At 46.4% G+C, this 16,256-nt stretch overlaps 1 protein-coding gene across 1 annotated transcript in view; it reads left to right on the forward strand.

Annotated features, from left to right (window-relative positions):
* Window positions 1–16,256, forward strand: part of shank3b (SH3 and multiple ankyrin repeat domains 3b) — a 146,492-nt gene that overhangs the window by 8,957 nt on the left and 121,279 nt on the right. Inside the window, exon 2 of the mRNA XM_061715197.1 lies at window positions 193–665. The gene's annotated coding sequence lies outside the window, so the exon portion shown is untranslated. The remainder of the gene's footprint in view (window positions 1–192; window positions 666–16,256) is intronic.

The raw sequence follows: 16,256 nt of genomic DNA on the forward strand, positions 1-16,256 counted from the left end.
CTGTCCAAATAAACCTGATCCTGCTCCGGTTGAAGCTTCTCCATCTCTGACTGGTTCTTTTCCTTCTCCCTGTCCCTCCTCCTCCCCCTTCTCCACCTCCTCCTCATCCTGGTCTTCCTCCCCCTTCTCCACCTCCTCATCCTGGTCTTCCTCCCCCGTTCCCTCCTCCACATCCTGGTCTTCCCCCTACAGGATGGGCAGGGCGGCTTCCAGGGTCCGATCTGAAGCTGTGAGCGTCGCTGCCCTGCAAGACTGCTGCTCCTTACCTCTGGATTCACACCTGGATTAAGACCTTCTGGATTATCCAAGTTTTACCAACCATCTCTGAGTTTCCTGGACCACCTTGGAGTTTTCTGGACCATCCTATAGTTTTTTGGACCATCTTGTATTTTTTTGGAGCATCTTGGGAGTTTTCTGTAACGTCTGAGGTTCCGACCGTTCAAACGGAGGAACTGCAACATCCGTAGGAACCAGAAACCACTGCAACAGGAAAACATCCGATCGTCACCTGAAACATCCCAATAAACCCACCAAACCTCAGGAACCAGAAGCCGGAACCAGCAGGAACCAGGAGCAGAACCAGGACCAGGACCGTCTTCAGCCCAAAGGAGATCTGCAGAGACCAGTACGGAACTGGGAGAGTTTGATGGGACTGCTGACCAAGGGTGAGTTCTCTTACTGGGAATGCTGGTGGACGTTCAGGCGTCGCTGAATTAAAGTGTTGCTAATGTTAGTGTTTGTTAGTGTTATTAATTGTTTTACATCCAAACGACCAAAAAAGGCCAGTAAATCCAGTTCTGTTCTGGTTCAGAACTGGACTGGGCCCAAAGTCCATGGGTGACCAGATGTGACTCTTTATTCCACTATAAGACCAGATGCAGACTGGTCTGGTTACTGGTGTAGTAACTTCTATTGTAACCTGTCTAGTAACTGGTCTAATAGCTTGTCTGGTAGCCCGTGGCGTAACTAGGTAACTGGTCTGGTTACTGGTCTGGTAACTGGTCTGGTAGCCGGTGTAGCAGATGGTTAGTTAGTGGTGTGTTAGCTGGTCCAGTAACTGGTAACTGGTCTGGTAACTGGTCCAGTAACTGGTCCAGTAACTGGTGTAGCAGCTGGTTAGCTAGTGGTGTGTTAACTGGTCCAGTAACTGGTCTGTTAATTGGTCTAATAGCTGCTCAGGTAATGTGTCTTGTAACTTGTAGCTATGGTGTGTGTTTCTGACTAGCAACCAGACTAATCCAGTAACTGGTCTGGTAACTGGTAACTGGTAACTGGTCTGGTAACTGGTAACTGGTCTGGTAACTGGTCTGGTAACTGGTCCAGTAACTGGTCTGGTAGTCGGTGGGGTAACTAGGTTACTGGTCCAGTAGCTGGTCTGGTCCCTTCAGGAGCCAGCGGTGGTTCTGGGAGGAATTACATGTTAATTTCTATGATGGCGCTAGTTTAGTTTTCAGGATGTAACTCCCTGGTCCTGATATATTAAAAAACTAAAACTGATAAAACTAAACTAAACTAACTAAAACTAAAGTTAGTCTGAGTCACAACGAGGAAGAACAGGCTGAACAACCTGTCGGCTAGCAGAGACTATTAGCATAATTAGCATCTGAACCTGTGGGCTAGCAGACACCGTTAGCATCTGAACCTGTCGGCTAACAGAGACCGTTAGCATCATTAGCATCTGAACCTGTCAGCTTGCAGAGACCGTTAGCATCATTAGCATCTGAACCTGTCGGCTAGCAGAGACCGTTAGCATCATTAGCATCTGAACCTGTCGGCTAGCAGAGACCGTTAGCATCATTAGCATCTGAACCTGTCGGCTAGCAGACACCGTTAGCATCTGAACCTGTCTGCTAGCAGACACCGTTAGCATCATTAGCATCTGAACCTGTCGGCTAGCAGAGACCGTTAGCATCATTAGCATCTGAACCTGTCGGCTAGCAGAGACCGTTAGCATCATTAGCATCTGAACCTGTCGGCTAGCAGAGACCGTTAGCATCATTAGCATCTGAACCTGTCGGCTAGCAGAGACCGTTAGCATCATTAGCATCTGAACCTGGCGGCTAGCAGAGACCGTTAGCATTTGAACCTGTCGGCTAGCAGAGACCGTTAGCATTTGAACCTGTCGGCTAGCAGAGACCGTTAGCATCTGAACCTGTCGGCTAGCAGAAACCGTTAGCATCTGAACCTGTCGGCTAGCAGAGACCGTTAGCATCTGAACCTGTCGGCTAGCAGAGACCGTTAGCATCTGAACCTGTCGGCTAGCAGAGACCGTTACCATCTGAACCTGTCGGCTAGCAGAGACCGTTAGCATCATTTCCTGGTGTCTCTAATGTTTCTGACCATGGAGTCGTCAATACCAAGGTTAGTTTAGTTTATTTGCACATTAAAAAAATATGCAAACGCCAAAAATTCAGACGAACAGTATGTAGAAAAAAAAGAAACAAAAAAAGAAATACAATGTAACAGAAAAAATTTGCAGGAGGAACCGAACAAACCCATAAGGGCTTGTCGATGTTTCCTCCTATAATGAAACAAACAATATGTACAGAGATATGTAAAAATACGCTAAATTACTGGAAAAACAGGAATCTGATGAGTTTGTGCAGAGAAGTTCTGGAAATTAGTTAAGTTTTGCTAAGCTGGGTTAGCAAAAACATTGTGATTCGTTTTCTGAAAGTATTTGTGCTCGAGCGTTCTCTAATATTGAGTGGTAATAAAAATAATAATAATAATAATAATAATAATAATAATAATAATAATAATAATAATAATAATAATAATAATAATAATAATAATAATAATAATAATAATGATGATGTGGTAAAATGTTCCAATAAAGAGGAAACTCTGAATCTAACTGAGAATTGTTAAAAAGTCGTCCTGAAAAAGGTGATGGAGATTGTTTTAGACCTGGTATTAAAGTGATGAATTTGGGAATTGAATTGAAATAAAGAATGAAAACAGGTTGAAGCAGCTTGTGGATGGATTGATAGACAAAAAGACAAATCTGAAAAACATTTACAGCAGAAATAGTGAGAATACTGAGGGATTGGAACAACGGGGAGGATCTAGTGAGTGTATTGGAAAATGGAATCATTTTGATCAAACGTTTTTGCAGATTAAGATACAGTTGAAGTTGCTCTTGAACGTTCTTGCCCAAATGACATTACAGTATGAAATATAAGGATAAATCATAGTATAATATAAATTAATGCGGGTTTTTCTTGGTAATAGATACGTCTGATTACTCCAATATTTTTTGCAATCTTGTTGGAGATGATGCAATATGATTTTTCCAAGTGAGACTTTCGTCAATCATAACAGAGAAATTTAGTTACCGTTCTCTTCTCAGTGCGTGTGTTGACGGGGGAATCTGTTATAAACGTCCACAGGTCGGTGGTGAACCGAGGAGTGAGTGTTAGCTAAACTGCTAGGTAACTGGTCTGGTAACTGGTCTGGTAACTGGTAACTGGTCTGGTAACTGGTCTGGTAACTGGTCTGGTAACTGGTAACTGGTCTGGTAACTGGTCTGGTAACTGGTAACTGGTCTGGTAACTGGTCTGGTAACTGGTAACTGGTAACTGGTAACTGGTCTGGTAACTGGTAACTGGTAACTGGTAACTGGTCTGGTAACTGGTCTGGTAACTGGTAACTGGTAACTGGTAACTGGTCCAGTAACTGGTAACTGGTCTGGTAACTGGTCTGGTAACTGGTAACTGGTAACTGGTCTGGTAACTGGTCTGGTAACTGGTCTGGTAACTGGTAACTCGTCTGGTAACTGGTCTGGTAACTGGTAACTGGTAACTGGTCTGGTAACTGGTCTGGTAACTGGTCTGGTAACTGGTCTGGTAACTGGTAACTGGTCTGGTAACTGGTCTGGTAACTGGTAACTGGTCTGGTAACTGGTCTGGTAACTGGTAACTGGTAACTGGTCTGGTAACTGGTCTGGTAACTGGTCTGGTAACTGGTAACTGGTAACTGGTAACTGGTCTGGTAACTGGTCTGGTAACTGGTAACTGGTCTGGTAACTGGTCTGGTAACTGGTCTGGTAACTGGTAACTGGTCTGGTAACTGGTCTGGTAACTGGTAACTGGTAACTGGTAACTGGTAACTGGTCTGGTAACTGGTCTGGTAACTGGTAACTGGTAACTGGTAACTGGTAACTGGTCTGGTAACTGGTCTGGTAACTGGTCTGGTAACTGGTAACTGGTCTGGTAACTGGTAACTGGTAACTGGTAACTGGTAACTGGTAACTGGTAACTGGTCTGGTAACTGGTCTGGTAACTGGTCTGGTAACTGGTCTGGTAACTGGTCTGGTAACTGGTCTGGAAACTGGTCTGGTAACTGGTCTGGTAACTGGTAACTGGTCTGGTAACTGGTCTGGTAACTGGTCTGGTAACTGGTCTGGTAACTGGTAACTGGTCTGGTAACTGGTCTGGTAACTGGTCTGGTAACTGGTAACTGGTAACTGGTAACTGGTCTGGTAACTGGTAACTGGTAACTGGTCTGGTAACTGGTCTGGTAACTGGTCTGGTAACTGGTAACTGGTAACTGGTAACTGGTCTGGTAACTGGTAACTGGTCTGGTAACTGGTCTGGTAACTGGTAACTGGTCTGGTAACTGGTCTGGTAACTGGTAACTGGTCTGGTAACTGGTCTGGTAACTGGTCTGGTAACTGGTAACTGGTAACTGGTAACTGGTCTGGTAACTGGTAACTGGTCTGGTAACTGGTAACTGGTCTGGTAACTGGTAACTGGTAACTGGTCTGGTAACTGGTCTGGTAACTGGTCTGGTAACTGGTAACTGGTAACTGGTAACTGGTCTGGTAACTGGTAACTGGTCTGGTAACTGGTCTGGTAACTGGTAACTGGTAACTGGTAACTGGTCTGGTAACTGGTAACTGGTAACTGGTCTGGTAACTGGTCTGGTAACTGGTCTGGTAACTGGTAACTGGTAACTGGTAACTGGTCTGGTAACTGGTAACTGGTCTGGTAACTGGTCTGGTAACTGGTAACTGGTCTGGTAACTGGTCTGGTAACTGGTCTGGTAACTGGTAACTGGTCTGGTAACTGGTCTGGTAACTGGTCTGGTAACTGGTAACTGGTCTGGTAACTGGTCTGGTAACTGGTAACTGGTAACTGGTAACTGGTCTGGTAACTGGTCTGGTAACTGGTAACTGGTAACTGGTAACTGGTAACTGGTAACTGGTAACTGGTAACTGGTCTGGTAACTGGTAACTGGTCTGGTAACTGGTCTGGTAACTGGTCTGGTAACTGGTAACTGGTAACTGGTAACTGGTCTGGTAACTGGTAACTGGTAACTGGTCTGGTAACTGGTCTGGTAACTGGTCTGGTAACTGGTAACTGGTAACTGGTAACTGGTCTGGTAACTGGTAACTGGTCTGGTAACTGGTCTGGTAACTGGTAACTGGTCTGGTAACTGGTCTGGTAACTGGTCTGGTAACTGGTCTGGTAACTGGTCTGGTAACTGGTAACTGGTAACTGGTAACTGGTAACTGGTCTGGTAACTGGTCTGGTAACTGGTCTGGTAACTGGTAACTGGTCTGGTAACTGGTCTGGTAACTGGTCTGGTAACTGGTAACTGGTCTGGTAACTGGTCTGGTAACTGGTAACTGGTAACTGGTAACTGGTCTGGTAACTGGTAACTGGTCTGGTAACTGGTCTGGTAACTGGTAACTGGTAACTGGTAACTGGTAACTGGTAACTGGTAACTGGTAACTGGTCTGGTAACTGGTCTGGTAACTGGTCTGGTAACTGGTAACTGGTCTGGTAACTGGTCTGGTAACTGGTAACTGGTAACTGGTCTGGTAACTGGTCTGGTAACTGGTCTGGTAACTGGTCTGGTAACTGGTAACTGGTAACTGGTAACTGGTCTGGTAACTGGTCTGGTAACTGGTCTGGTAACTGGTAACTGGTAACGGGTAACTGGTAACTGGTAACTGGTCTGGTAACTGGTCTGGTAACTGGTAACTGGTAACTGGTCTGGTAACTGGTAACTGGTCTGGTAACTGGTCTGGTAACGGGTAACTGGTAACTGGTCTGGTAACTGGTAACTGGTAACTGGTAACTGGTAACTGGTCTGGTAACTGGTCTGGTAACTGGTAACTGGTCTAGTAACTGGTAACTGGTCTGGTAACTGGTCTGGTAACTGGTAACTGGTCTAGTAACTGGTAACTGGTCTAGTAACTGGTAACTGGTAACTGGTAACTGGTAACTGGTAACTGGTCTGGTAACTGGTCTGGTAACTGGTAACTGGTCTGGTAACTGGTCTGGTAACTGGTCTGGTAACTGGTAACTGGTCTGGTAACTGGTCTGGTAACTGGTAACTGGTCTAGTAACTGGTAACTGGTCTGGTAACTGGTCTGGTAACTGGTCTGGTAACTGGTAACTGGTCTAGTAACTGGTAACTGGTCTGGTAACTGGTCTGGTAACTGGTAACTGGTAACTGGTCTGGTAACTGGTCTGGTAACTGGTCTGGTAACTGGTAACTGGTAACTGGTAACTGGTCTGGTAACTGGTAACTGGTCTGGTAACTGGTCTGGTAACTGGTAACTGGTCTGGTAACTGGTCTGGTAACTGGTCTGGTAACTGGTCTGGTAACTGGTCTGGTAACTGGTCTGGTAACTGGTCTGGTAACTGGTAACTGGTCTGGTAACTGGTCTGGTAACTGGTCTGGTAACTGGTAACTGGTCTGGTAACTGGTCTGGTAACTGGTAACTGGTAACTGGTAACTGGTCTGGTAACTGGTAACTGGTCTGGTAACTGGTAACTGGTAACTGGTAACTGGTAACTGGTAACTGGTAACTGGTAACTGGTCTGGTAACTGGTCTGGTAACTGGTCTGGTAACTGGTAACTGGTCTGGTAACTGGTCTGGTAACTGGTAACTGGTAACTGGTCTGGTAACTGGTCTGGTAACTGGTCTGGTAACTGGTCTGGTAACTGGTAACTGGTAACTGGTAACTGGTCTGGTAACTGGTCTGGTAACTGGTCTGGTAACTGGTAACTGGTAACGGGTAACTGGTAACTGGTAACTGGTCTGGTAACTGGTCTGGTAACTGGTAACTGGTAACTGGTCTGGTAACTGGTAACTGGTCTGGTAACTGGTCTGGTAACGGGTAACTGGTAACTGGTCTGGTAACTGGTCTGGTAACTGGTAACTGGTAACTGGTAACTGGTCTGGTAACTGGTCTGGTAACTGGTAACTGGTCTAGTAACTGGTAACTGGTCTGGTAACTGGTCTGGTAACTGGTAACTGGTCTAGTAACTGGTAACTGGTCTAGTAACTGGTAACTGGTAACTGGTAACTGGTAACTGGTAACTGGTCTGGTAACTGGTCTGGTAACTGGTAACTGGTCTGGTAACTGGTCTGGTAACTGGTCTGGTAACTGGTAACTGGTCTGGTAACTGGTCTGGTAACTGGTCTGGTAACTGGTAACTGGTCTGGTAACTGGTCTGGTAACTGGTCTGGTAACTGGTCTGGTAACTGGTAACTGGTCTGGTAACTGGTCTGGTAACTGGTAACTGGTCTGGTAACTGGTAACTGGTCTGGTAACTGGTCTGGTAACTGGTAACTGGTAACTGGTCTGGTAACTGGTAACTGGTAACTGGTCTGGTAACTGGTCTGGTAACTGGTAACTGGTCTGGTAACTGGTAACTGGTAACTGGTCTGGTAACTGGTAACTGGTCTGGTAACTGGTAACTGGTAACTGGTAACTGGTAACTGGTCTGGTAACTGGTAACTGGTCTGGTAACTGGTAACTGGTAACTGGTAACTGGTCTGGTAACTGGTAACTGGTAACTGGTCTGGTAACTGGTAACTGGTAACTGGTAACTGGTAACTGGTAACTGGTCTGGTAACTGGTAACTGGTCTGGTAACTGGTAACTGGTCTGGTAACTGGTCTAGTAACTGGTAACTGGTCTGGTAACTGGTCTGGTAACTGGTAACTGGTCTGGTAACTGGTAACTGGTCTGGTAACTGGTCTGGTAACTGGTCTGGTAACTGGTCTAGTAACTGGTAACTGGTAACTGGTCTGGTAACTGGTAACTGGTCTGGTAACTGGTAACTGGTCTGGTAACTGGTCTAGTAACTGGTAACTGGTCTGGTAACTGGTCTGGTAACTGGTAACTGGTCTGGTAACTGGTCTAGTAACTGGTAACTGGTCTGGTAACTGGTAACTGGTAACTGGTAACTGGTCTGGTAACTGGTCTGGTAACTGGTCTGGTAACTGGTCTGGTAACTGGTCTGGTAACTGGTAACTGGTCTGGTAACTGGTCTGGTAACTGGTCTGGTAACTGGTAACTGGTAACTGGTCTGGTAACTGGTCTGGTAACTGGTCTGGTAACTGGTAACTGGTAACTGGTAACTGGTAACTGGTAACTGGTCTGGTAACTGGTCTGGTAACTGGTAACTGGTCTGGTAACTGGTCTGGTAACTGGTAACTGGTCTGGTAACTGGTAACTGGTAACTGGTCTGGTAACTGGTAACTGGTCTGGTAACTGGTCTGGTAACTGGTCTGGTAACTGGTCTGGTAACTGGTCTGGTAACTGGTCTGGTAACTGGTCTGGTAACTGGTCTGGTAACTGGTCTGGTAACTGGTAACTGGTAACTGGTAACTGGTAACTGGTCTGGTAACTGGTAACTGGTCTGGTAACTGGTAACTGGTCTGGTAACTGGTCTGGTAACTGGTCTGGTAACTGGTAACTGGTCTGGTAACTGGTCTGGTAACTGGTAACTGGTCTGGTAACTGGTAACTGGTAACTGGTAACTGGTAACTGGTCTGGTAACTGGTCTGGTAACTGGTAACTGGTCTGGTAACTGGTCTGGTAACTGGTAACTGGTCCAGTAACTGGTAACTGGTCTGGTAACTGGTCTGGTAACTGGTCTGGTAACTGGTCTGGTAACTGGTCTGGTAACTGGTAACTGGTCTGGTAACTGGTCTGGTAACTGGTCTGGTAACTGGTCTGGTAACTGGTCTGGTAACTGGTCTGGTAACTGGTAACTGGTCTGGTAACTGGTAACGGGTCTGGTAACTGGTAACTGGTAACTGGTAACTGGTAACTGGTAACTGGTAACTGGTAACTGGTCTGGTAACTGGTAACTGGTAACTGGTCTGGTAACTGGTAACTGGTCTAGTAACTGGTCTGGTAACTGGTCTGGTAACTGGTAACTGGTAACTGGTAACTGGTAACTGGTCTGGTAACTGGTCTGGTAACTGGTAACTGGTCTGGTAACTGGTCTGGTAACTGGTCTGGTAACTGGTAACTGGTCTGGTAACTGGTCTGGTAACTGGTAACTGGTCTGGTAACTGGTCTGGTAACTGGTAACTGGTCTAGTAACTGGTAACTGGTCTGGTAACTGGTCTGGTAACTGGTAACTGGTCTGGTAACTGGTCTGGTAACTGGTAACTGGTCTGGTAACTGGTAACTGGTAACTGGTCTGGTAACTGGTAACTGGTAACTGGTCTGGTAACTGGTCTGGTAACTGGTAACTGGTAACTGGTAACTGGTCTGGTAACTGGTCTGGTAACTGGTAACTGGTAACTGGTAACTGGTCTGGTAACTGGTCTGGTAACTGGTCTGGTAACTGGTAACTGGTCTGGTAACTGGTCTGGTAACTGGTAACTGGTCCAGTAACTGGTAACTGGTCTGGTAACTGGTCTGGTAACTGGTAACTGGTCTGGTAACTGGTCTGGTAACTGGTAACTGGTCTGGTAACTGGTCTGGTAACTGGTAACTGGTCCAGTAACTGGTAACTGGTCTGGTAACTGGTCTGGTAACTGGTCTGGTAACTGGTAACTGGTCTGGTAACTGGTAACTGGTCTGGTAACTGGTCTGGTAACTGGTCTGGTAACTGGTCTGGTAACGGGTCTGGTAACTGGTAACTGGTAACTGGTAACTGGTAACTGGTCTGGTAACTGGTCTGGTAACTGGTAACTGGTCTGGTAACTGGTAACTGGTCTGGTAACTGGTAACTGGTCTGGTAACTGGTAACTGGTAACTGGTCTGGTAACTGGTCTGGTAACTGGTAACTGGTCTGGTAACTGGTAACTGGTAACTGGTCCAGTAACTGGTAACTGGTAACTGGTAACTGGTAACTGGTAACTGGTAACTGGTCTGGTAACTGGTCTGGTAACTGGTCTGGTAACTGGTCTGGTAACTGGTCTGGTAACTGGTAACTGGTCTGGTAACTGGTCTGGTAACTGGTCTGGTAACTGGTAACTGGTAACTGGTCTGGTAACTGGTAACTGGTAACTGGTCTGGTAACTGGTCTGGTAACTGGTAACTGGTAACTGGTAACTGGTCTGGTAACTGGTAACTGGTCTGGTAACTGGTCTGGTAACTGGTAACTGGTAACTGGTCTGGTAACTGGTCTGGTAACTGGTCTGGTAACTGGTAACTGGTAACTGGTAACTGGTCTGGTAACTGGTCTGGTAACTGGTAACTGGTAACTGGTCTGGTAACTGGTCTGGTAACTGGTCTGGTAACTGGTCTGGTAACTGGTAACTGGTAACTGGTAACTGGTAACTGGTAACTGGTAACTGGTAACTGGTAACTGGTAACTGGTCTGGTAACTGGTCTGGTAACTGGTCTGGTAACTGGTCTGGTAACTGGTAACTGGTAACTGGTCTGGTAACTGGTCTGGTAACTGGTCTGGTAACTGGTAACTGGTAACGGGTAACTGGTAACTGGTAACTGGTCTGGTAACTGGTCTGGTAACTGGTAACTGGTAACTGGTCTGGTAACTGGTAACTGGTCTGGTAACTGGTCTGGTAACGGGTAACTGGTAACTGGTCTGGTAACTGGTAACTGGTAACTGGTAACTGGTAACTGGTCTGGTAACTGGTAACTGGTAACTGGTAACTGGTCTGGTAACTGGTAACTGGTCTGGTAACTGGTCTGGTAACTGGTAACTGGTCTGGTAACTGGTCTGGTAACTGGTAACTGGTCTAGTAACTGGTAACTGGTCTAGTAACTGGTAACTGGTCTAGTAACTGGTAACTGGTCTGGTAACTGGTCTGGTAACTGGTAACTGGTAACTGGTCTAGTAACTGGTAACTGGTCTGGTAACGGGTCTGGTAACTGGTCTGGTAACTGGTAACTGGTCTGGTAACTGGTCTGGTAACTGGTCTGGTAACTGGTAACTGGTCTGGTAACTGGTCTGGTAACTGGTCTGGTAACTGGTCTGGTAACTGGTAACTGGTAACTGGTAACTGGTAACTGGTCTGGTAACTGGTCTGGTAACTGGTCTGGTAACTGGTAACTGGTCTGGTAACTGGTAACTGGTCTGGTAACTGGTCTGGTAACTGGTAACTGGTAACTGGTCTAGTAACTGGTCTGGTAACTGGTCTGGTAACTGGTCTGGTAACGGGTAACTGGTAACTGGTCTGGTAACTGGTCTGGTAACTGGTAACTGGTAACTGGTCTGGTAACTGGTAACTGGTCTGGTAACTGGTAACTGGTCTAGTAACTGGTAACTGGTCTGGTAACTGGTAACTGGTAACTGGTAACTGGTCTGGTAACTGGTCTGGTAACTGGTAACTGGTAACTGGTCTGGTAACTGGTAACTGGTCTGGTAACTGGTAACTGGTAACTGGTAACTGGTAACTGGTCTGGTAACTGGTAACTGGTAACTGGTAACTGGTCTGGTAACTGGTAACTGGTAACTGGTCTGGTAACTGGTAACTGGTCTGGTAACTGGTCTGGTAACTGGTAACTGGTCTGGTAACTGGTCTGGTAACTGGTAACTGGTCTGGTAACTGGTCTGGTAACTGGTAACTGGTCTGGTAACTGGTCTGGTAACTGGTCTGGTAACTGGTCTGGTAACTGGTAACTGGTAACTGGTAACTGGTCTGGTAACTGGTAACTGGTCTGGTAACTGGTAACTGGTCTGGTAACTGGTCTGGTAACTGGTCTGGTAACTGGTCTGGTAACTGGTAACTGGTCTGGTAACTGGTCTGGTAACTGGTAACTGGTCTGGTAACTGGTCTGGTAACTGGTAACTGGTCTGGTAACTGGTCTGGTAACTGGTCTGGTAACTGGTAACTGGTAACTGGTCTGGTAACTGGTAACTGGTCTGGTAACTGGTAACTGGTAACTGGTCTAGTAACTGGTAACTGGTAACTGGTCTAGTAACTGGTAACTGGTCTGGTAACTGGTAACTGGTCTGGTAACTGGTAACTGGTCTGGTAACTGGTCTGGTAACTGGTAACTGGTCTGGTAACTGGTCTAGTAACTGGTAACTGGTCTGGTAACTGGTAACTGGTAACTGGTAACTGGTCTGGTAACTGGTCTGGTAACTGGTCTGGTAACTGGTCTGGTAACTGGTAACTGGTCTGGTAACTGGTAACTGGTCTGGTAACTGGTCTGGTAACTGGTAACTGGTCTGGTAACTGGTCTAGTAACTGGTAACTGGTAACTGGTAACTGGTCTGGTAACTGGTCTGGTAACTGGTCTGGTAACTGGTCTGGTAACTGGTCTGGTAACTGGTAACTGGTCTGGTAACTGGTCTGGTAACTGGTCTGGTAACTGGTAACTGGTAACTGGTAACTGGTAACTGGTCTGGTAACTGGTCTGGTAACTGGTAACTGGTCTGGTAACTGGTCTGGTAACTGGTAACTGGTCTGGTAACTGGTCTGGTAACTGGTAACTGGTCTGGTAACTGGTAACTGGTAACTGGTAACTGGTAACTGGTAACTGGTCTGGTAACTGGTCTGGTAACTGGTAACTGGTCTGGTAACTGGTCTGGTAACTGGTAACTGGTCCAGTAACTGGTAACTGGTCTGGTAACTGGTAACTGGTCTGGTAACTGGTCTGGTAACTGGTCTGGTAACTGGTAACTGGTAACTGGTCTGGTAACTGGTAACGGGTCTGGTAACTGGTCTGGTAACTGGTCTGGTAACTGGTAACTGGTCTGGTAACTGGTAACTGGTCTGGTAACTGGTCTGGTAACTGGTCTGGTAACTGGTAACTGGTAACTGGTAACTGGTAACTGGTAACTGGTAACTGGTAACTGGTCTGGTAACTGGTCTGGTAACTGGTCTGGTAACTGGTAACTGGTAACTGGTAACTGGTAACTGGTCTGGTAACTGGTCTGGTAACTGGTAACTGGTAACTGGTAACTGGTCTGGTAACTGGTCTGGTAACTGGTCTGGTAACTGGTCTGGTAACTGGTAACTGGTCTGGTAACTGGTCTGGTAACTGGTAACTGGTCTGGTAACTGGTAACTGGTCTGGTAACTGGTCTGGTAACTGGTCTGGTAACTGGTAACTGGTAACTGGTAACTGGTAACTGGTAACTGGTAACTGGTAACTGGTCTGGTAACTGGTCTGGTAACTGGTCTGGTAACTGGTAACTGGTAACTGGTAACTGGTAACTGGTCTGGTAACTGGTCTGGTAACTGGTAACTGGTCTGGTAACTGGTCTGGTAACTGGTAACTGGTCTGGTAACTGGTAACTGGTAACTGGTCTGGTAACTGGTAACTGGTAACTGGTCTGGTAACTGGTCTGGTAACTGGTAACTGGTAACTGGTAACTGGTAACTGGTCTGGTAACTGGTAACTGGTAACTGGTAACTGGTCTGGTAACTGGTAACTGGTAACTGGTCTGGTAACTGGTAACTGGTCTGGTAACTGGTCTGGTAACTGGTAACTGGTAACTGGTAACTGGTCTGGTAACTGGTAACTGGTCTGGTAACTGGTAACTGGTCTGGTAACTGGTCTGGTAACTGGTCTGGTAACTGGTCTGGTAACTGGTAACTGGTCTGGTAACTGGTCTGGTAACTGGTCTGGTAACTGGTCTGGTAACTGGTAACTGGTCTGGTAACTGGTCTGGTAACTGGTAACTGGTCTGGTAACTGGTAACTGGTCTGGTAACTGGTCTGGTAACTGGTCTGGTAACTGGTCTGGTAACTGGTCTGGTAACGGGTCTGGTAACTGGTAACTGGTAACTGGTAACTGGTCTGGTAACTGGTAACTGGTAACTGGTCTGGTAACTGGTAACTGGTAACTGGTAACTGGTAACTGGTAACTGGTAACTGGTCCAGTAACTGGTAACTGGTCCAGTAACTGGTAACTGGTCTGGTAACTGGTCTGGTAACTGGTAACTGGTAACTGGTCTGGTAACTGGTCTGGTAACTGGTAACTGGTCTGGTAACTGGTAACTGGTAACTGGTAACTGGTAACTGGTAACTGGTCTGGTAACTGGTCTGGTAACTGGTAACTGGTCTGGTAACTGGTAACTGGTCTGGTAACTGGTAACTGGTAACTGGTCTGGTAACTGGTAACTGGTAACTGGTAACTGGTAACTGGTAACTGGTAACTGGTCCAGTAACTGGTAACTGGTCCAGTAACTGGTAACTGGTCTGGTAACTGGTCTGGTAACTGGTCTGGTAACTGGTAACTGGTCTGGTAACTGGTAACTGGTAACTGGTAACTGGTAACTGGTAACTGGTCTGGTAACTGGTAACTGGTAACTGGTAACTGGTCTGGTAACTGGTAACTGGTAACTGGTCTGGTAACTGGTCTGGTAACTGGTCTGGTAACTGGTAACTGGTAACTGGTCTGGTAACTGGTAACTGGTAACTGGTAACTGGTCTGGTAACTGGTAACTGGTAACTGGTAACTGGTCTGGTAACTGGTCTGGTAACTGGTAACTGGTAACTGGTCTGGTAACTGGTAACTGGTCTGGTAACTGGTCTAGTAACTGGTAACTGGTCTGGTAACTGGTAACTGGTAACTGGTCTGGTAACTGGTAACTGGTCTGGTAACTGGTAACTGGTAACTGGTAACTGGTAACTGGTAACTGGTCTAGTAACTGGTAACTGGTCTGGTAACTGGTAACTGGTAACTGGTAACTGGTAACTGGTCTAGTAACTGGTAACTGGTAACTGGTAACTGGTAACTGGTCTGGTAACTGGTCTGGTAACTGGTAACTGGTCTAGTAACTGGTCTGGTAACTGGTCTGGTAACTGGTCTGGTAACTGGTCTGGTAACTGGTAACTGGTCTAGTAACTGGTAACTGGTAACTGGTAACTGGTAACTGGTCTGGTAACTGGTAACTGGTAACTGGTCTGGTAACTGGTCTGGTAACTGGTCTGGTAACTGGTAACTGGTAACTGGTAACTGGTCTGGTAACTGGTCTGGTAACTGGTCTGGTAACTGGTAACTGGTCTGGTAACTGGTAACTGGTAACTGGTCTGGTAACTGGTAACTGGTAACTGGTAACTGGTAACTGGTCTGGTAACTGGTAACTGGTCTAGTAACTGGTAACTGGTAACTGGTAACTGGTAACTGGTAACTGGTAACTGGTCTGGTAACTGGTAACTGGTAACTGGTCTGGTAACTGGTAACTGGTAACTGGTCTGGTAACTGGTCTGGTAACTGGTAACTGGTCTGGTAACTGGTCTGGTAACTGGTCTGGTAACTGGTAACTGGTCCAGTAACTGGTAACTGGTAACTGGTAACTGGTAACTGGTAACTGGTCTGGTAACTGGTCTGGTAACTGGTCTGGTAACTGGTAACTGGTCCAGTAACTGGTAACTGGTAACTGGTAACTGGTAACTGGTAACTGGTCTGGTAACTGGTAACTGGTAACTGGTCTGGTAACTGGTAACTGGTCTGGTAACTGGTAACTGGTCTGGTAACTGGTAACTGGTAACTGGTCTGGTAACTGGTAACTGGTAACTGGTCTGGTAACTGGTAACTGGTAACTGGTAACTGGTAACTGGTAACTGGTCTGGTAACTGGTAACTGGTAACTGGTAACTGGTAACTGGTAACTGGTCCAGTAACTGGTAACTGGTCTGGTAACTGGTCTAGTAACTGGTAACTGGTCTGGTAACTGGTCTGGTAACTGGTAACTGGTCTAGTAACTGGTCTGGTAACTGGTAACTGGTCTGGTAACTGGTCTGGTAACTGGTAACTGGTCTGGTAACTGGTCTGGTAACTGGTAACTGGTAACTGGTCTGGTAACTGGTAACTGGTAACTGGTCTGGTAACTGGTAACTGGTCTGGTAACTGGTAACTGGTCTGGTAACTGGTAACTGGTCTGGTAACTGGTCTGGTAACTGGTCTGGTAACTGGTCTGGTAACTGGTAACTGGTAACTGGTAACTGGTCTGGTAACTGGTCTGGTAACTGGTAACTGGTAACTGGTAACTGGTAACTGGTCTGGTAACTGGTAACTGGTCTGGTAACTGGTCTGGTAACTGGTCTGGTAACTGGTCTGGTAACTGGTAAC

The sequence above is a fragment of the Cololabis saira genome, chromosome 23, assembly GCF_033807715.1.
Source record: "Cololabis saira isolate AMF1-May2022 chromosome 23, fColSai1.1, whole genome shotgun sequence".
NCBI lineage: Eukaryota > Metazoa > Chordata > Actinopteri > Beloniformes > Belonidae > Cololabis > Cololabis saira.